This window comes from Schistocerca cancellata, chromosome 6, assembly GCF_023864275.1.
Source record: "Schistocerca cancellata isolate TAMUIC-IGC-003103 chromosome 6, iqSchCanc2.1, whole genome shotgun sequence".
NCBI classification, from domain to species: domain Eukaryota; kingdom Metazoa; phylum Arthropoda; class Insecta; order Orthoptera; family Acrididae; genus Schistocerca; species Schistocerca cancellata.
The window spans coordinates 405,124,507-405,146,580 of NC_064631.1; the positions used below are offsets into that span (position 1 = coordinate 405,124,507).

Sequence of the window (22,074 nt, forward strand, 5' to 3'; positions counted from 1 at the left end):
ACCTACAGTCGCTTACCTTTGACACCTTCCTATACACCACAGCGTCATCAGCGAACAACTGCAGATTGCTGCCCATGCTGTCTGACAGATCATTTATGTGTATAGAAAATAGCAGTGGTCCATCACACTTCCCTGGAACACTCATACTGTTACCCTTGTCTCTGATAAACACTTGCCATTGAGGACAACGTTCTGTTACTTAAGACGTCTTTCAGCCAAACACATATCTGGGAGCCTATTCTGCATACATGTACCTTTTATAACGGTTTGCAGTGGGGTATTGTGTTGAATGCTTTTCGGAAATCTAGAAATATGGAATCTGTCTGTTGCCTTCCATCCATAGTTCGTAGTATATCATATGAGAAAAGAGCAAGCTGGGTTTCGAACGAGCAATGCTTTCTGAAGCCATGCTGATTCATGGACAAGAGGTTTTCTGTCTCTAGGAAATTATGTTTGAACTGAGAATATGCTCTAGAATTCTGCAGCAAACCAATGTTAAGGATACTGGTGTGTAATTTTATGGCTTTGTCCTTTTATTCTGCTTATATACAGAAGTCACCTGTACTTTTTACCAGTTGCTTGGCACTTTGCACTGGTTGAGTGACTCACGATAAATGCAAACTAAGTAACGGACCAATGACGTCGAGTATTCTTTGCAAAACCGAATTGGGGCTCTATCCGGCCTGGTGACTTATTTGTTTTTAACTCTTCAGTTGTTTCTCTACACTGCGAGTGCTTATTACTATGTCATTCATACAGGACACTGTGCAATGGTCAAATGACGCTACAATTTTACAGTTCTCCTGCAGGAACGATTTCTTAAATGTGGAATTCAAAACTTCGGCCTTCCTTTTCCTATCTTCTACTGTCAAACCAGATCGGTCAACGAGAGACTGGATGGAAGCCTTAGACCCGCTTAGAGATTTTACATAGGACCAGAATTTTTTCGAGTTCTCCACCAGATTTTTAGCCAAGGTATGTGGTGGTAGCTTTCGGAGGCTTCGCAAATAGAGCTTTTCACAGATGCACAGATCTCTACTAATCTTTGTGTGTCGTCATTTGTGCATCCTCTTGTGAACCAAGAGTGTAACAGCCTTTGCTTCCTCAGCATTTAGTGAATTTCATTATTAAACTACGGTGTATCTTTTCTGTTCTGAACCCACTTTTAGGCACGTATTTATCCAGAGGATGATTTACAGTCTCTTTAAATGTTACCCATAATTCCTCTATGGTCATCGTTCTGGAATTAAATGATTGTGATTCATTGTCTGCTCTTTCTAGCAGATATACCCTCCTAGCCCTGTTGAGAGATTTATTAACTTTCGTAACCATAGTCACTATGATAACATGATCACTAGTCCCCTTCTCTATACTGACCCCATTGATAAGGTCCAGCCAGATTCTAGCTACAAGGTCCAAGAAACTTCCATTGCGTATGGGCTGCCAAACTAGCTGCTTAAGACAGTTTTTGGAAAACGTGTTCAAGAGCAGAGGAAAGGTGCCTAATATGAGACACACTTTTGTAAACCCATTTGAAAGACCTAAAAGTAAGTGCCAATTGTATTTTTTATTATGGTAATAATATCTGGCATTATTTAATTTTATCATACAATTATCGTATTTGCAGTAATAAACAATCTTTCAGAGTAGTTATTAAATCATCACAAACAAGGCATTTCGTTCTAATGAGATCAAGGTTTCCTAATATGAGACAGTAATAATATTTTGCTTTAATTATTTTATTACATAATAATGACATATGAATATACAATTTTTACATGTTCATTCATGTCTGTTATCCTCCACTCATTTCACACTACTTAGCTTTATATTTACGACATCCTGGGCAAACAAAATTGTCTTCTGTGACACCGCAATCTTCATGAGACCAGCGATAACATTTCGTGCACTGTGCCCATTTCTCCCCGTGTTTGCCTTCAGAAAAACGCCCAGTACAGAACAGTGAGTCATTGCCTTGTCCTTGTACGCCCTGTAACAGGAAACTGTTTTTCCTTTATTCAGTTTGTTGTGGCAGCTCGTTGTGTGCGGGTCTTCAAAAATGGGCACTGTGGGACTTAACTTCTGAGGTCATCAGTCCCCTAGAACTTAGAATTACTTAAACCTAACTAACCTAAGGACAACACACACATACATGCCCGAGGCAGGATTCGAACCCGCGACCGTAGCGGTCGCGCGGTTCCAGACTGCAGCGACTAGAACCGTTCGGCCACCCCGGCCGGCTGTGCGAGTCTGTCTGCGTGAAAATTGACGTAAAAACGGAGCAACGAGTTTGTGTGAAATTCTGTTTTAAAACTGGAAAATCAACTTCTGAGGCTTGCGAACTATTAAAAACAGTTTTTGGAGATAATTGTATGAGACAGTCAAATGTTTTTGTCTGATTCAACAGGTTTAAAAATGGCCGTGAATCATCTGAAGATGAACCACGGTCTGGCCGTCCTTCCATCTCAAAAACGAATGAAAATTTTGTGAAAGATTGTGACTTAGTGTGCTCTGGTCGTAGACTTACAATTAGGGAGATGGCTGATGAACTTAATTTAAGATTCGATGCAGTTTAGTCAATTTTAACTGCAGATATGAACATGCGTCGTGTATCCACTCTGCGTCGTCATCACTGCTGTCTGAATCGCCACTGTCATCAAGATGGACATCGGATGCCGAGTCAGTAGACGATTCTTCTGCTTTAGGTCTACGGTTGGAAGATTTTCCACTCTTCTCCCCAAATAACTTTCTCGCTGCTTTCTTAGCTTCAGCCTCTGATTTCTTCTGTTTAGATTCTTGCAGTTGCTTCACATAAGGAGTTTAAGTTAGTAACGCAGCAGAGCACGAACGCGATGTTTGACCTATTTGACTAACTCCAGGTGGTTTTGCGATGTGTGGGAGAGGTCTGATGTCTGCCGGGTTGACAGCTTGACCATCTCCATCAGTAGTTTCATTTTCGTTTTTGGCACCTATTTCTTGAAGAGCGTTAGCATGGCGATGAATTGTAAAATCATGTTCCCTAAAGATGTTTCTGTTGCATTGGATGAGACCTGTTTTTCTGAAGGCATTCACAGATGCTTCCATTGTTGCTGCTCGGTTGTAAGCTGCCCCAAATAACTTGGCTATTAATAATGGGGTGATAACACGACCTGGGTTACTTGCCAACCACGTTTCTATCTCTTGGGCATAGTAGGTTTTCAAAGGCCCCATAAATCCGACGTCAAGTGGCTGCATTTTATGCGTGGAGTGAGGTGGCAAACATACAATATGAACAGTGTTTTAACGTGCTTTATCTAACACATCGAGATTCTTTGTGGGGAATAATGCCCATCAAGAATCAAAATGACAGGGTCATTTGAAGATGGCTTTACATGACTCACAAAATGAGCAAACCACTGAGCAAAAATGTAAGTTTGTATCCAGCCACTTGGATGACAAGCTGATATTAATCCTGCAGGTGCACCGTCCATCAAGTTCCAGAAAACATTCCAATTTCTGATCATAAGACCAGTCAAAGTAATCCCTGTTTATGATAATTTAATCGAATTAAAATAAACGCAGTTGCCAAAATTTTACTACAAAAAATGATGAAATATTGTTATCTCATCATAGTATTGCGTAAATTACATATAAAAAATCGTGAAAGAACGAGTTCCCCCAATATGCGATAGGTATCGTAATATGCGACACTGTCGCGTATTTGGATTCCCATACTATCGCATATTAGGAATTTTGCCATCTTACACAAAGAATCACGCACTTGCTAACAACGTTCGTTGGAAGATGAACCTAATTGCCAATAATTATAGGTAATACCATTACAAATAACAACAATAAAAGAGTACAGTAATATCCACTCACCTTTAAGCTGAAGTATTGTCTCAACACCGATGTCACAAAAACTCCAAACACAAGAAAATTTGTGTCAACCTCTACGTACTGTGTCCGGCTCAACTATGGCGTCCTACTCGCTGTGTCGTCGTCTGGCACGCAATAGACCTCTCCACCAGAGTGCAACCCCTAACATGAGCACAGTTGGGGTGTCTCACATTAGGGAACTATCGCATAATAGGCACCTTTCCTCTACTTCACAAGATGCAATGAATCAATACATGTCCCAGTCTATACTCAGTAGGTTACAGTCAGTGTTGCATGATCTGGGTATTTACTCACAAAGGACCATAGATTTTCTTTGAATGACTCTAGAACTATCACAGCGAAGTCTGGCTGTCGGTAAAAACATCCAACAATTAACTTAGTTTCAGCTAAACCTGTTATGCGTGACCAGATAACTTCACAATCACACTTGATATAACCCTGAGTTGAGACAATATTTTTTTCTACTGCAATGAACATTCCCCATCCTACGGCATCTAATATGTCTTTCTGATAAGCATTACAAGCCTCGCTAAATATCTCAGAAGTTTTTACTTCGAGTGTTAGCCAAATCTCAGTCCCAAGATTAATTTGAGGTTGAGAACTTGCCTGGTGGGCAGTAAATTCGGGAAGTTTGTTTCAAATACTTCGACTGTCTACTGATAAAATTTCTGTCTTTACTCTTAACAACGTCTGATATCCCTATATTTGGATCGATTGGTGAGTGTTCATGAGAACTATGCCAGGTCAACCATAAAAAAATCCCATGTGAACTCCACAAATACTCTGCTATCCAAGTAGCTGCTTCCTTTGTGTAGTGCAGCCCTGACCTATCAAGTGGAGTCCTACAAATTACCACCCAATGATGCAGCTCCAGAAATCTGCAGCCAAGGTCATCACAGAGACGATGAAGCCCTTGCCTGAAACCCTCCAATCGGCTCCAAACCAAAGGACCCCAATCAACTCTGGGAACAATGCAGCAAATTCCGAGTTCTGCTTGCACCCTCATGCAAGGACAGCAGTGTGCACCATCTCCACCAGCTTCCTGTAAGAACTGAGGATGACCTATCGTTGGTGCTGCTGTGAGCCACAACTTGCAGACGACAGCAACCTGTACACTCGATATCTGCAGGCGAGGCTGCCTCCATATTGGCTTTTTTTTTTCTAGCCTTGAACACTATCTTCCAAAGGGGCTCGATATTGCACCTAACATTGGAGCTCCCAATAACTAGCAAACCCCTGCCCACATGTTCCTGCTCAGACCCTGCTGAAGGTACAGCCACCTGTTCATTCACAGGGTGAAGAGGTGAGGCTACACGATCAGACACCACATTGGCCTCCTATCCTGAGCTATGCGAATGCATTACCACCCACTAGGTTGAAGCGAGAGAGCTCATGATATACATTGACCACAAACCTTTAACATACACTTTCAAGAAAAACAGCAACACTTGCTCCCCACAGCAGTATAGCCAATTGGAATTCATTAGCCAGTTCTGGATGGACATTCGCCACATATTGGACATCACTAATGTGATTGTGGACTGTCTCTTGAGTGGCCAGTGTCTCATGGCCTGTGGATATGATGGTGCTTGACAAGGAACTTCAAGAAGATCCCGAGCTGCACACTATATTGCATGATGACACTACTGCACTTAAGTTGCAGCTCGTCGACATGCCTGGCAATAACATGAAATTATGTTGTGAGGTGTCTCATGGCCGATCATGCCCTTTCATTCCCATTGCATTTTGCAGCATGTTGTTCAAGTTGACATTCAACCTAGTATATCAGTGGATGGGGATAGAAAGAGACCGCTGCAAGTGGACGAGAACTTGTTAGCATTACCAACTTTTCAAAATCACTCGCCACGTTCATTTGCTGATCAAAGAGTTCCCAGATACTTCTTCACAATTCGCCAACGTTCACTTTGCTGTGTTGGGATCCCTTCCTCCATTGGGCAGCCGATGTCATATATTCACAATGATTGATGAATACACACTATGGCCTGAAGCAGTCCCTGCAGACAACATCTCCACAAAAACACTATCCACCACTTTCAAATCAACCTTGCTGGTGAGGTATGGCTGTCTGCTCCATACCACTACAGACAGAGGCTGACGGTTCAAGTCAGACTTGTTCGTGCAGTTAGTGAAGTTCAGTTGTTATGTCCAACACAAGAAGATCAGTTATCATCCGTCCTGCAAAGGTGTGATGGAGCAGTGACATCAATGCTGAAAGCTGCGCTAATGTGTCATAAGTTGTCTTGGACATCGGCACTGCCTGTAAACCTGCTGGGCCTACGAGCTACATACAAACCAGATATAGTCATTGGCAGCGAAATTGGTTCATGGCAAGACTTTGAGCCTGTCAGTGGATTTATGATGCTAGCCTCCTGTTAGAAACGGACAACCAACTTGAGTTCCTTTGAAATTTACTGGAAGATGTGAAACACATAAAACATTCAAAGACGTGCAGGAATAATTGTCCAACAACATTTGTGCACAACAACCTCGACAGCTGTTTGCGCGTCATGTTACGTACAGACTGTGTCAAGCCACAACTGCAACCACCTTATACTGGACTCCACTGCACCCTGCACTGAAACACACATGATGGTCATCATAGTGAGCAGAAAAAAGGCCATCGTGTCTCTTAGTGGAGTGCAGCCCACTTACATTTTCACGGAGGCATCACCCACCTTGTGGTCAAGATCTGCACACCAGTCAGATGCAACACCCCAACTTCAAGCCCTGCTGCCACAAGAAGTCAACGCAGAACAAACGTGCACCACCCTGTCTGGATGACATGTCCACTGTCTGGCCCAGTTCAGAGAAGATTTTCCATGATCCAGTTTCACCAAGGGGTCTCCTGTAGTGACTGCTAAATATGTCAACTACTGTGGTCATGGATGTTAGCTCCGTTCACACTATCCAGAGATACAGTTGTGGCACGAGTGGCATGGCTGAGTGGTGCAAATTGAATGGCGTTGACCACCAAGTTTGTGTCTGCATCTTGGATTGCTGTTTTAATGTTTACTACTTATTCTTTGGATTTGTAACTCATGTACTCTTTTCCTTCTGTTATTTCATGTTTATAAAACTGTTCAAGTCTGTTCTCAGCATGTTATTAGCACTTATTAAGTATTAGTAACACTACACAATCTAATATTCCTGTCAATAGAAAGGGAAGACTAAGTAGATGAAGATGAAGTGGGACAAATGATACTGCATTATGAATTTGATATGGCACAGAAAGATAAAAGTCAGAACAAGGCCATCAAAGTAGATGACATTCCCTCAGAATTAGAGAGGTTCTCGGGAGAGTCAACCATGATGAAACCATTTCACTTGGTGTGCAAGATATATGAGACAGGTGAAATACCTTCAGACTTCAATAAGAATGTAATAATTCCAATTCAAAAGAAAGAAGATGCAGACATATGTGAATATTACTGAACTATCAGTTTAATGAGTGAAAGTTGCAAAATACTGACACGAATTATTTATGGACAAATGGAAAAATTGGTAGAAGATGAACTCGAGGGAAGATCAGTTTGGGTTCCGGAGAAATGTTGGAACACAGTAGGCGGTACTGACACTCTGAAAGCATATCGATGCAACTCTCAAAAATTCTCAAGAAAAACGGCCTTGAAGTTTTCTGAGTGTGTTTAACTAACTAAAATTCAACAATATCTCAAGGGTCTGCGTGGTTCCGTGGTAGAATCCTTTCCTCCCACAGGCACAGTCTAGGTTCGATTCCTGGTCAGTGATAATTTTGCGACCAAAGGTGCATGTTCTACTATAATTTTTGTGAAGTGTAAAATACAGAATGATTATAATCAAAGTTCGAGTTTCAAAATGTTATAAAAAATGAATGGTGCTAAGAATGATGTCAAACTGAGCGGAGTATCACATGCTACTGGTAAAGCTCTTTCACAAGAATGGTGGCTGTGCACCAGCAGCTCTGCAGAAGTTCCAGACATTCAAGGGTACGAAAAAGGGCATTGATCTGATGCCTGCAGGGTATGGAGAAAATGAGTACAAACTTCCAAAGACAGGTTCTTTTGAAGTGCAATAAAGCAGGAGGAGGAAAACAATTTATCCGACGTCAGTAAATTATGTGATCATAGCCTAGCACAAGGGATTGAGCAGTGATGTGCAGACGTGTAGTGCATGAGGAACTGCCTTAACTTTGGATGTTCTATTAAACATCCTGCATTGCTATCTATACTGAATTACATATGGTTAGGAATTGCTTCATGCTGATCTGCCAGAAAGACAAATTTTTGCTCTAGAATTTTTTGCTTACGTGGATGTAAACAGTGAATGGCCATGGAACATTCTGTGGTGGACGAAACATATTTCCATCTCCAAGGACGTGCCAGTACACAGAATTACAGAATACGAGCAATGGAAAAGACACCCACACATCAACTGGTACCATTTCATTCTTCAAAGGTAACTTTGTGGTGCAAGTTGATGGCATCATTTATAGCAGGGCCTTTTTTTTTAAAAAAAAAAAAAAAAAAAAAAAAAAAAAAAGAAGAGGTGTCCTGCGATTACCTGTACCGTCACTGGTAAATGCTGTGAGACTCAGTTGTGCATGCTGCAAGGTAACGTCAATGTACAAAATGTCATGAAAAGGACGGACTTAGATATGGTAAAATCTGACCTTCAATAGCATGAAACTCCCATAGCATATCAAGGCGAGTTTCCTTCACGTAAGTATGTGGCCCTGTGTCCCTAACTCAGTGTGTTGTTTTAAATGCCAGCATTTTGGGTACACTCTAATCTAGGATGTAAGGTGAGAAGACACTTGGGGCAAATGTGGTAAGGCCACCCCTGAATTAATCGGTTGTTCATCTCCTCCAAAGTGTGTAAATTTCTCTAGGGATCTCCCTCTGTGGAGTAGAGATTACCATGAAAAAAGGAATAGACAGGAGATTAAAGAACAAAATGCCTCCCAGATGTTGTGGCCAAGAAGATCTATACGGCCACGCAGCCTCCCATATTCACTACAACATTTGCTTCAGCCCTTAAAAAGTCTATACCAACAGCCAATGCTTCTACACAAAAAGAGATTGCTAGTATTACCTCTGTTACCTCTTTGCCAGTGCGTGAATCAAGCTGCATTTGTTTCCAAGCCCATAGCCCCCCACCTCCCACCAAGGACATCAGATAAAAGTCACCACTGCAGAGCTCCCAACAACTCCAAAGACAGAATCGTAAAAAAAATCCAGTTCTGCCTCTACCACTGCTGCAGTAATTTCTTCAAAGCCTTCTCAGACCAAGAAAGCAAACACAAAGCTTTTACCACATATAAAAACAGGCAGTAGACTGTAAGTGTATGTCATTGGATCTGATGGTTCTGCTTCAGAGCCAGCAGAATGTGAAGTCTGTCCAGGACAAACATCTTGCCTCAAGGCTGAACCTCCACCTGTAGTGGGCTCCCTGCCTCAGGGAGAGACAGGGTGAAAGTACCTACCCTCATCGTAAGTGGCTCCCATACTACAATGGGATATGAATGGGCTCAGGACTCAGGGAGAAACTGAAACCTCTAGCACAGGCACACTCCCTGTGCTTATGTTTACAAGAAACACACTGCAAGGATGAGCTGACTGGGGAAAGCAAGGAGGGAGTGGTTGCTGCGTTTGTTAATAATACCACACCAGTCTTCTGCTTTCTTCTTGGTTACTGACGTACAAATAGTAGCTGCTGAAGTTCATATGGGTCAGATCACTATCTGCTGATTGTATCTATCTCCACAGGATGCAATAGACTCTGATGCTGTCATAGGCCGTATAGAACAACTCCTGCACTTATTTCTCCTACTGGATGACTTCAATTCCCATAATGTATTATGAGACTCGAACTATACTTGCCATAAAAGTCAAGTATTGGAGAGCCTCAGGATTTCTCAGGAGCTGTGCATCCTCAAAACAGGCAGTCTCACTCATTTCTTGGCTGATATTTGTCGGTTTTAGCCATCTACTTCTGCTCTCCAGCGCTTGCAGACTCTGCTCAAGGGGAAACACTGATGACTTTCATTCCATTGACCAAGTCCCACTGAGCATTCACCTATTCGCTGGAGCATTATATGAATGGAAGTCACTGAAATGAATGGTCACAGGGCTAACCAGGTACTGTTCAGCCAGCTGGATGGCAAGGCAGTTTCCAGGAAAAGGTGGATCACATCACATAAGTGATCTACCATGCTGCTGACATAACCATCCCAAAGTCCTCAGGTCATCTTAGGTGCCACCCTGTACCTTGCTGGACCATGGAGTGCTGCTCAACAATCTGGGTCAGACATGCAGCTCTACAAAGGTTTAAATGCTGCCCATCAGCAGACAGCCTCACAGCCTTTTGAGTCTTGAGAGCCAAGACTCAACATATCACTAAGGAGAGCAACAAAAGGTCATGGCAAGCATTCTTGGACTCTATAAACCGTTCCACTTATTCCACAAAATTATGGGAATCCATTAGGAGGATTTCTGGTAAGCAGTGTCGTTTACCAATAGCAGCAGCACTGAAACGTGGGTGTCTCCTATTAACGCCAAGAGACATCTCTCAGACGATGGAGAGCATTTTGTGTCAGCCACTGCTAATGCCAGCCAGGATCTGGCATTCCACCACTACAGTGCAACCATAGAGAGGGGCCAGTTAGAATTCAGATCCAACAATTCTGAGTCTTACAACTGCTTTTTCTCCATGTGGGAACTTGATCCAGTACTGTCTGAACCTCGTGATACTACACATGGTCACAACCAAATCCAGTATAGCATGCTTCGACATTTACCAGGAGTACCAAAGGAAACCCTCATTGCAAGTTTTAATTCGACATGGCAGACAAGCCACTCTCCTGACCCCTGGGGAGAGCCCACTCTGATACCTATCCTCAAACCAGGAAAGGACCGAATGTATTCCAATTATAACAGAGCATGGCCTTAATGAGCTATGTAGGAAAGACGAATGGCCAACTGTCGCCTCATTTGGATGTTAGAGACCAAACAACTCCTTAGCCGCTCACAGTGTGGGTTCAGGAGATTGCGATCCACTGTCGACAACTAACCCTGCTAGAGGTGGCTATTCAGTATGGTTTCCTACATAACCATTGGTGTATGCTTTGACATCAGCAAGGCAAACCACACTACTTGTCGACACAGTATTATTCTAGGGCAATTCCACCAGCGAGGCATTTGTTACCATCTCCCAGTCTTCATATGGTCCTTCCTGTCTAAGCTCTGTTCTCAGTCTTGATATGGTGACATATTGTCAGCTCGTTTTGAGCAGGAGAATGGTGTTCCTCACGGCAACATTTTAAGTGTTACCCTCTTTGCCACGGTTATAAACACTGTCACATTAAAGGTAAGGAGTCCCATACAAAACTTTATATGTGGACGATTTTGGAGTCCAGTTTGCAACAGAAACTCGTCAGTTGCAGCATACAGAGCAATGGTTAGAGCAGTGGGCTGCAAAGACGGGTTTTCAGTTTCCTGCAGATAAGTGTATGTGTGTTCATTTTAATCGTTCTTGTGTTATATTTAGTTTACTGGATTTGCGTATGAGGGACACCATTCTACACTTTAAAGGTGCAGTGGGGTTCCTGGGCCTCATTTTCGACTTCAAACTGTCGTGGTTACCATACCTGAGAGACCTGAAAGCCAGAACCCTGAAGGCATTGAATACGAGTATCTTAAAAGTGCCTTAGGCACTGGCTTTATGGAGTAGATATAGTGTGTATACTCCATTTTTATAGGGCTTTTGTGCAATCGTGACTAGGCTATAGGCGCACAGTAGATGGGTCAGTGAGGCCTGCTTATCTGAACATTATTGACGCTATCCGTCATGAGGGGTTTAGGCTGGCTACAGGTGCCTATAGGACAAGCCCTATACCCAGACTGTGCTGAGCCTGGAGAACTGCCACTCACCTTCCAGCGGCAACTCCACATGGTGCATCATTTATGTAAGTTGCTGTTCCGCGTTCACCTGCACACCATACTGTTCCACACCTTTTCTCCAATCATTAACGAGCAACAAAGCCTTTTTGGATCAGCGTGCAGCGTGTGCTGGAGTCACTTGGTGTGGGTTAAGAACAACCTCAACTCCAGTGTTTTAACCCCTACCATACTGATTACTGTAGAGGCCCAGGGTAATTTTAGATGTACACTCCTGGAAATGGAAAAAAGAACACATTGACACCGGTGTGTCAGACCCACCATACTTGCTCCGGACACTGCGAGAGGGCTGTACAAGCAATGATCACACGCACGGCACAGCGGACACACCAGGAACCGCGGTGTTGGCCGTCGAATGGCGCTAGCTGCGCAGCATTTGTGCACCGCCGCCGTCAGTGGCAGCCAGTTTGCCGTGGCATACGGAGCTCCATCGCAGTCTTTAACACTGGTAGCATGCCGCGACAGCGTGGACGTGAACCGTATGTGCAGTTGACGGACTTTGAGCGAGGGCGTATAGTGGGCATGCGGGAGGCCGGGTGGACGTACCGGCGAAATGCTCAACACGTGGGGCGTGAGGTCTCCACAGTACATCGATGTTGTCGCCAGTGGTCGGCGGAAGGTGCACGTGCCCGTCGACTTGGGACCGGACCGCAGCGACGCACGGATGCACGCCAAGACCGTAGGATCCTACGCAGTGCCGTAGGGGACCGCACCGCCACTTCCCAGCAAATTAGGGACACTGTTGCTCCTGGGGTATCGGCGAGGACCATTCGCAACCGTCTCCATGAAGCTGGGCTACGGTCCTGCACACCGTTAGGCCGTCTTCCGCTCACGCCCCAACATCGTGCAGCCCGCCTCCAGTGGTGTCGCGACAGGCGTGAATGGAGGGACGAATGGAGACGTGTCGTCTTCAGCGATGAGAGTCGCTTCTGCCTTGGTGCCAATGATGGTCGTATGCGTGTTTGGCGCCGTGCAGGTGAGCGCCACAATCAGGACTGCATACGACCGAGGCACACAGGGCCAACACCCGGCATCATGGTGTGGGGAGCGATCTCCTACACTGGCCGTACACCACTGGTGATCGTCGAGGGGACACTGAATAGTGCACGGTACATCCAAACCGTCATCAAACCCATCGTTCTACCATTCCTAGACCGGCAAGGGAACTTGCTGTTCCAACAGGACAATGCACGTCCGCATGTATCCCGTGCCACCCAACGTGCTCTAGAAGGTGTAAGTCAACCACTCTGGCCAGCAAGATCTCCGGATCTGTCCCCCATTGAGCATGTTTGGGACTGGATGAAGCGTCGTCTCACGCGGTCTGCACGTCCAGCACGAACGCTGGTCCAACTGAAGCGCCAGGTGGAAATGGCGTGGCAAGCCGTTCCACAGGACTACATCCAGCATCTCTACGATCGTCTCCATGGGAGAATAGCAGCCTGCATTGCTGCGAAAGGTGGATATACAGTGTACTAGTGCCGACATTGTGCATGCTCTGTTGCCTGTGTCTATGTGCCTGTGGTTCTGTCAGTGTGATCATGTGATGTATCTGACCCCAGGAATGTGTCAATAAAGTTTCCCCTTCCTGGGACAATGAATTCACGGTGTTCTTATTTCAATTTCCAGGAGTGTAGTTCAGTACAGGATAGGTTGCACTCCTGCATACGTTTTGGTACATTATTTTAGCACCACACCTCGTTAGGCGTATTTATGGATGGGTCTAAGCAGGGGGGCTCCATTGGTTGCTCTGTTGTTTTCCCCAGTCCTGTCCTCAAAATCTAACTACGTAAGACGTTACTGTCTCCGATGCCGAAATGTACAAATCTAGGAGCCACTGGAGCAGCTGTAATGTGTTTCGAGTGCTAAATTCCTAGGCTGTTCCAGTTACTTGATTACACTTCGCTTTCTACAACGTTTGTACCCAGCAGGAAAAGTAGTCCAGAATATTCAAGACTTTGTCCTTTAACTATAAAGGTTAGGGAAGCAGGTGTCTTTCTGCTGGGTGCCAGGAAGCATGTGCATTGTGGGGAATGAAAGGGTATGTATAGCAGCCAAGGAGGCATATCTCAATCGTCAATTACTGCAGTGCACCATTCCCCTGAGTGCTATCACCTCGTTGTTGAGGCACAGAGCCATGCATCGATGGAAATAAGAGTGGCTGGAAGTGACAAATAATCATCTGTGGCCCGCATCTCGTGGTCGTGCGGTAGCGTTCTCGCTTCCCACGCCCGGGTTCCCGGGTGCGATTCCCGGCGGGGTCAGGGATTTTCTCTGCCTCGTGATGGCTGGGTGTTGTGTGCTGTCCTTAGGTTAGTTAGGTTTAAGTAGTTCTAAGTTCTAGGGGACTGATGACCATAGATGTTAAGTCCCATAGTGCTCAGAGCCATTTGAACCAATCATCTGTGTCTGTGAACTCTCTAATGTGTGGTGCTTGTGGCATACAGATCACAGTGTTTCACATTTTGCTAATCTGTGTTTTATTTTCGGATGAAAGGGCATAAGCTCATTTTTCAGCAGATTTGCCATCTATTTTAGCTGACAATCAAGCAGATGTTGTATGACTTTCATAATTTTGTGAATTGTCCAACTTGCTTTCTAATTTTGTGAATTGTTCAACTTGCTTCCTAAGATTTTGGCGCATTTTTAATGTGTTATCAGGATCACACATGTGGCAAGGACATGGCTGTTTGCCTTCCGATTCATTTCCTCATTTTAAATTTTGCCCTGTCTCTAATGGATTCATTAACAATGTATTAGCCGCCAGCAGCATTTCTTTAGCTGTTCTCATGGTTATACCCAGTACCTGATATAGGGGGAAGTATACAACTCATTTCATTTCACAATGAATGGCGAAATAAATTTTGAGATGTCACGGCAAATGGTACTGGATATACTTCGTACTAGTCAGTATCCATTACAATAGGTTCTTCCACCTTGAGTTCTCACCCACAGGTGACTGGGCACCCGAAGGCAGCAGTGGGTGGGATTGGGCAAACAGCTGATGTGTGCCTGCAATGTGTTTACTTGGTAGGTAGCCTATACTCGCTGCATCTGTCTGCAACTGTGCTATAGGGCACTCCCAGCGCACATGCCCAATGGGCAGCATTGGAACAAACTATTACAAGTTCCATCTTTCTTATAAGTCTCAGCAGTCTTCGACAGTTTTCATTCATGTCTTAAAGTTGCAACTGTGTTTTAGTGACAGTAGTGTCACCACTCTTAAATCGATTTCCTTATTTACAATGCTGCACTTAGATACATCCACACAAGACAGGGCAATATGAAGCTTTGAACTATCCAGATCTTTCTTTATACAATATCCCTATGAGTAAAACATTATTACCACTGTCCAGCGCAAAACTGAATACCTGGACAAATGCAGAAACATTCTCAATGATGGGCACTGTTCCATGGAACAACACCATGCATTCCCAAAGCACTTTTCCATGGAATGACACTGTGCAGTACCTCAGCGTCATACTTATCAAATAGCTCACATGAGATCAACACATTGCTGACTTGCACCACAAAGTGCCCCAAAGGCTCCTGCCATATAAATGGCGATGACCCCCAACTCAGCCCTACCATTGGACCTCAGCATTACTCCATACAAGACACTGTGTCACTCCCATGTTATAGAATGTGGTGGTGGTGGTGGTGGTGGTGGTTTGGGGTAGTGGAGCCAAAACACCCAGCGAGTTCAGAACAGGACGCTACCCCTGGTGCTGTATGCTACACACAACTTCCTATTGGACATCATGCACCAGATGGCTGGTGGCCCATGAACGAAGGAAAATTTCCAGCACACTGCCCCCAACTTCTAAGTGAAGACACAAGCATCTGAAAATAGCTGCGGAAACACCTAGTGTTGACCATCTACAAGATGGCCAGACCCGCTGAATGGCTAAGGTCATTGAGCAACAACAGTTTTGAGTAACTGATCAACAGACAGGAAAACCAAAAGAGAAGAGTAAATAAAACCACTACAGAATGACCAGAGGCAAAACATCTAGTTTCAACTCGGATGCACTCCCATGTAATGATCAGTATGGCAAAGACGATGAACACCATGCCATTGACTGTCGCTTGTTATCCAAATGCAGATTACTGAAAGTCTCAGAGGTAGCATTAAGCAACATTTGACTGAAACAGGGGAAGAGTCAATACCAAGAGCTCAGATGGTAAGTGAGTACCAAGCAACGGAGAGCCATCTGAACAGTGGAAGGAATATAAAGAGGGGTTCCACAAGCGATATAAACTTGAAGACAATATTATACACACAGCAAAAAAAGTTTTGCATCGCCTCGGTTCCGAGAGTTCACGAATGTGTACAGAAAATTGGAATAGAGATCATCATAAACATCATTTCCACCCTTTTCATTGCTCTTAAAATCCACAAGTTGCATGTTGTATCACCATACAGTGAGACCTTCAGGTGGTGGTCCAGACTGCTGTACAAACCGGTACCTCTAATACCCATTAGCAAGTCCTCTTGCATTGATGCATGCCTGTATTCGTCGTGGCGTACTATCCACAAGTTCATAAAGGTACTGTTGGTCCAGATTGTCCCACTCCTCAACGGCGATTCGGCGTATGTCCCTCAGGTTGGTTGGTGGGTCACGTCGTCCATAAACAGCCCTTTTCAGTCTATCCCAGGCACCTTCGATAGGGTTCATGTCTGGAGAACATGATGGCCACTCTAGTCGAGCTATGTCGTTATCCTGAAGGAAGTATTTCACAAGATGTACACGATGGGGGCGCGAATTGTCGTCCATGAAGACGAATGCGTCGCCAATATGCTGCCAATATAGCTGCACTATTGGTCAGAGATGGCATTCACGTATCGTACAGCCATTTACGACGCCTTCCATGACCACCAGCGGCGTACGTCGGCCCCACATAATGTCATCCCAAAACATCAGGGAACATCCACCTTGCTGCACTCGCTCGACAGTGTGTCTAAGGCTCCCAGCCTGACGGGGTTGCCTCCAAACACGTCTCCGACGATTGTCTGGTTGAAGGCATATACGTCGCTCATCGGTGAACAGAACGTGATGCCAATTCTTAGCGGTCCATTCGGCATGTAGTTGGGCCTATCTGTACCGCGCTGCATGGTGTTGTGGTTGCAAAGATGGAACTCGCCATGGACGTCGGGAGTGAGTTGTGCATCATGCAGCCTACTACGCACAGTTTGAGTCGTAACACACGTTCTGTGGCTGCACAAAAAGAATTATTCAACATGGTAGCGTTGCTGTCAGGATTCCTCCGAGCCATAATCCGTAGGTAGCGGTCATCCACTGCAGTAGTAACCCATGGGCGGCCTGAGCGAGGCATGTCATCGACAGTTCCTGTCTCTCTGTATCTCCTCCATGTCCGAACAACATCGCTTTGGTTCACTCCGAGACACCTGGGCACTTCCCTTGTTGGGAGCCCTTCCTGGCACAAAGTAACAATGTGGACGCGATCGAACCGCGGTATTGACCGTCTAGGCATGGTTGAACTACAGACAACACGAGCCATGTACCTCCTTCCTGGTGGACTGACTGGAACCGATCGGCTGTCGGACACTCTCCGTCTAATAGCCGCTGATCATGCATGGTTGTTTACATCTTTGGGCGGGTTTAGTGACATCTCTGAACAGTCAAAAGCGCTGTGTCTGTGATACACTGTCCACAGTCAACTTCTATCTTAAGAAATTCTGGGAACAGGGGTGATGCCAAACTTTTGCGAATTTCATGTGTGTAATCTAACGTTGTTTCTGTACGTTAGGTTTGAAAGACATATTGGTTATTATTCAGTAGACTGTTGTCATTTAAGTACTTAGTGATTTGTTTTCCATTCATTTCTCAAGTACTGTAGAGAATACTGACAGGAGTGAAAATGGTTGATGATTCCCAAATTTATTCCTATTACCACTCTTGACTTAAGATGTCCCTTTTGAGATTTCTAATCTGTGGGGAGAGGGGGGGGGGGCAAGGGTAGGGGACACTCAATGAATGATAGATTTAACAACGTGAGCCATGGGCTTTGCAAATTTGTGAAGCAGTATGGCACTGGTGCATCATCTAAACCTGCTGACATTTTGCATTTGAGGCCTTTAATCACTGTACTACTTCGTGTTCACTAGTTGCAGCTAACTTCATGCTGTATACCTAAGTTCATCCTGATTTGCGAAATTTAAGGTATGTGTTTGGTAACCATTTATAAAGTAATCATTTATGTAATTTGGCAGCACTTTCTCGCAAATATTGTTGTGCCCATCAATGTGTATCTTCAGGAGTTCTGGGAACAGGGGTGATGCAAAAAAATTTTATTTGTGTAGAAATGTAAGACCGGAGAAATGATACTACAAGATGAATTTGATAGGGCTCGGAAAGATATGTAGCAACAAGGCCACCGAAGTAGCTGACATTCCTTCAGAATTAGAGAGACCCTTAGGAGGATCAGCTGTGACAAAATTATTTCACCTGCTGTGCAAGAGATATGATACAACTGAAAACTCGCAGACTTCAAGAAGGATGTAATAATTCAAATTCCAAAGAAAGTAGATGCTGATATATGTGAATATTACTGAACAATAAGTTTAATAAGTCATAGTTGTAATATACTGACACGAATTATTTACAGACAAATGAAAAAACTGTTAGATGACGATTTCAGGGAAAGATCAGTTTGGGTCCCAGAGAAATGTAGGAACACGTGAGGCAATACTGACACTCCTAAAGCATATCAATGCAACTCCCAAAAATTCTCAAGAAATCGACCTTGAAGTTTTCTGACTGTGTTTCATTGTCTGAAATTTAACAATATCCTGATGGGCCGTATAATTATGTTGGAGAATCCTTTCCTGCCCTGTGGGTGGCTCATGTTCGATTCCTGGCTGGCAATAATTTTTAAACAGTGGTGCATGTTCTGTGAGCATTTCTGTGAAATACTGTGGTATTATAATTAAAGTTACTGCTTCAAAACTGTACAAAAAGAACCGCTGCTCAGAATGACCTCAAATTTGAATGGAATATTATCGAAGAAGGGGGAAAAGTTACGGAAACAAAAAAAATTGATTCAAATTCTAGCAATACGAGATACACAGCTGTTTCTCATTTGGCATCTGAGGCACTCAGCATGACTGTCTCATTGCAGGACCATGCACTGCTGATAAAATCTGTCGTGAGAATCGTGACTGTGCGCCTGTAGCTCTGCAGAAGTTGCAGACACTCAAGGGTCTGGAGAAAATGATTACGTAATTTCAAAAGACAGTTTTTTTCTAAGTGCAGTGTTTGCAGAGGGAGAGAAACAATTCATCTGACGTCAGTATGTGTCTCCAAAGCGCTGCTGGAAGGATGGGCTGTGGTGTGCAAACGTGTAGTACACAGCAAATTGCCCAAACTTTGGACACTGTGCAAGACGACCTGCATTGCTATCCATACAAAATTTATTCTACATGGAGACAATGGCATCTGCAAGTAAGAAGATCCAGGTGATCAACGAAAAAATCCAATATTGAGCATCTACGAGGGTTGCCCAGGAAGTAATGCACCGAATTTTTTTCTTAAAGAATTGAATAAATGAGAATTACACACACAAAAGAATGGTGTTTTATATAAACACCCTATTTTTTCACATAATCTCCATCCCATTCTATGGTCTTCCTCCAGCGCAAAACAAGGGTGTGTGTGCGCTGTCGATACCAATCAGTGTCCTGGTGGCGGAGCCAGTGCTTCACTGTGTGAATCATCTCCTCGTCGTTCTTAAAATGTTTTCCACGAATGGCATCCTTTCATGGCCCAAACAAGTGGAAGTCCTCAGCTCGCTGCAACATGTCAGGCGTGACAGCCGTAGATGGTCTCCCCGACCGCTGCAAATCGTGGAGCCCCGCAGAACAATCTCCTGATGACCTCATCCTCTGTGCCCAGCGCCTAACTGTACTTCTGCCGACAGCAGATGCTTCACAGACTTTATACAAGCGTTTGTGAATATTCCCCACAGTTTCTTTCTCTGTAGTGAGAAATTCAATGACGGCACGTTGCTTGTAACGTACATCACCCACAGACCCATTTTGAAACTGACCTGCAGCTACGCTATCTGTCGGAAGTCACGGGATACTGGCGCGCTCACTCAGGAGAGTTCAAATGATACATACGTAACGTTTTGCAACCGTAGTATTGTTTTCGGCTGAGAAAAACAATGCCTTGCATTACTTTCTGGGCAACCCTTGTACAATATGGCCACACCTCCTGAATGCTATGGTCATTCAGCAACAACAGATTTGAGTAACTGATCAACAGAGAAGAAAACCACAAAAGAAGAGTAAATACAACCACTACAAGATACGCAGAGGCAAAACCATCAGATCCGAACTCAGATGCATCCCCTTTTAATCATAAGTAGGATACGGCAACGAACTAGCGACGATATTGATCGCAAATAGGGAACGTGAGTGACTCTTACAAAGTGCAGATTGTTATGGGCACCTCACAGACTGTGTAGGTCCGAGGCTTTGCCATATTGTCAAGTAGTACAAGCAGCTATCATTGGCAGATCTGACTACTCAATACCACGCTAGTGTAGGCACAAGTATTTCAGAACACACTATTCAGCATATGTTGCTGAACATGGGCTCCACACTAGATGACCCTAATGTGTTCCTATGTTGACCCAATGACATCGTTAGTTATTATTTCAGTAGTTCTGGAATCATTAAAATTAGGCTACGGATCAATGAAAGTGTCGCCTGCCTGGATGAATAATGTTTCTTGTTTCTCTTGGTCGATGGTCATGTCCCGATACACCTACATCCAGGCGAATGGCTGCTCAAAACATGCACTGCACCATGGTCACAGATTGGTGTGGGTAGTCTATGGAAGACATTCTCCTAGGCTTCCGCAGGACCTGTGAGAGTAATCACTGGCACTATGACAGCTGTGAACTACGTGAACATCATTGTGGATCACCTGCATTCCTTCAGGTTTGATGTCTTCTCTGATGGCGACGGTATCTTCCAGCAGGATAAATGTCTGTGTCACATGACTAAGCTCGTGCTACAGAGGTTTGAGAAGCATGATGGTGAAAACACGTTGATATTTTGGCTACCAAATTTGCCTGATTTGAATCTGATGAAGCACAACTGGGACACTATCAAGCGCCATTTCCATACTCACAAACCATCGGCCCATAATTTAAGGGAATTTCGTGACCTTTGCGTAGACTTCTGTTGCCATGTACCTCTGGAAGCCTACCAAGGACTTTCTGAATCCATACCACACGGAATAATTGCTGTATCGTGCTCCAAAGGTGAGTCAACACGGTATTAAGCACTCTGTCTTCAGGCCACAAGTGGCCCATCGGGACCATCCGACCGCCGTGTCATCCTCAGTTGAGGATGCGGATAGGAGGGGCGTGTGGTCAGCACACCGCTCTCCCGGTCGTTATGATGGTATTCTTGACCGAAGCCACTACTATTCGGTCGAGTAGCTCCTCAATTGGCATCACGAAGCTGAGTGCACCCCGAAAAATGGCAACAGCGCATGGCACCCTGGATGGTCACCCATCCAAGTGCCGACCACGCCCGACAGCGCTGAACTTCGGTGATCGCACGGGAACCGGTGTATCCACTGCGGCAAGGCCGTTGCCCACGGTATTAAGCAGGTGATCATAATGTTTTGGCTCATGAATGTATAGGAGGTGGAGAGGGAATAATCCAAAACTAAGTAGAATTATTCCATTACACACTTTTTATTTCGCAGCAAATTTACAAAATTGCATCAGGCATCCAAAGTTTTGCTGCCTAGTGCCACAAGCCAATATTGTTTCTCCTTTTGGGTCCTTTTTCACTGTAAAGAGAAGGAAAGTACCACCAATCGTGTAAAACAACTAACGCCCATGAAACCGGTATTAGATCATCGTAGTAAAGTTTGTTCAGGCCAAATATCACAGCCACAATCGGTTTTCGAAATTCGATTTGCATCCTCGGCAATTTGTGTCGTATATAAACAAGGGGCCTGAACAAAGAATTCCTCCACAGTATTCTTAATGGTGTTAGTGAAGTAAGTATCAATTTCAAGAAAGCTGGAACTTGAAATGGACATTGACTAATAGCAAATGTACCGAAGAACCATTTATCATGGTATCTCAAAAAGACTTCACTGTACAACACAATTAAAGGGTCACTTTTTCGAAACTCCGTAATTGCCTCACACTGCAATGCAGAAGTTTAAATTTGGCTCGTAGGTGCCTCCAACCT

At 44.3% G+C, this 22,074-nt stretch overlaps 1 pseudogene; it reads right to left on the reverse strand.

Annotated features, from left to right (window-relative positions):
- Nucleotides 1–21,346: 21,346 nt before the first annotated feature.
- LOC126089636 (5S ribosomal RNA) lies at nucleotides 21,347–21,464 on the reverse strand (annotated as a pseudogene).
- Nucleotides 21,465–22,074: the final 610 nt, after the last annotated feature.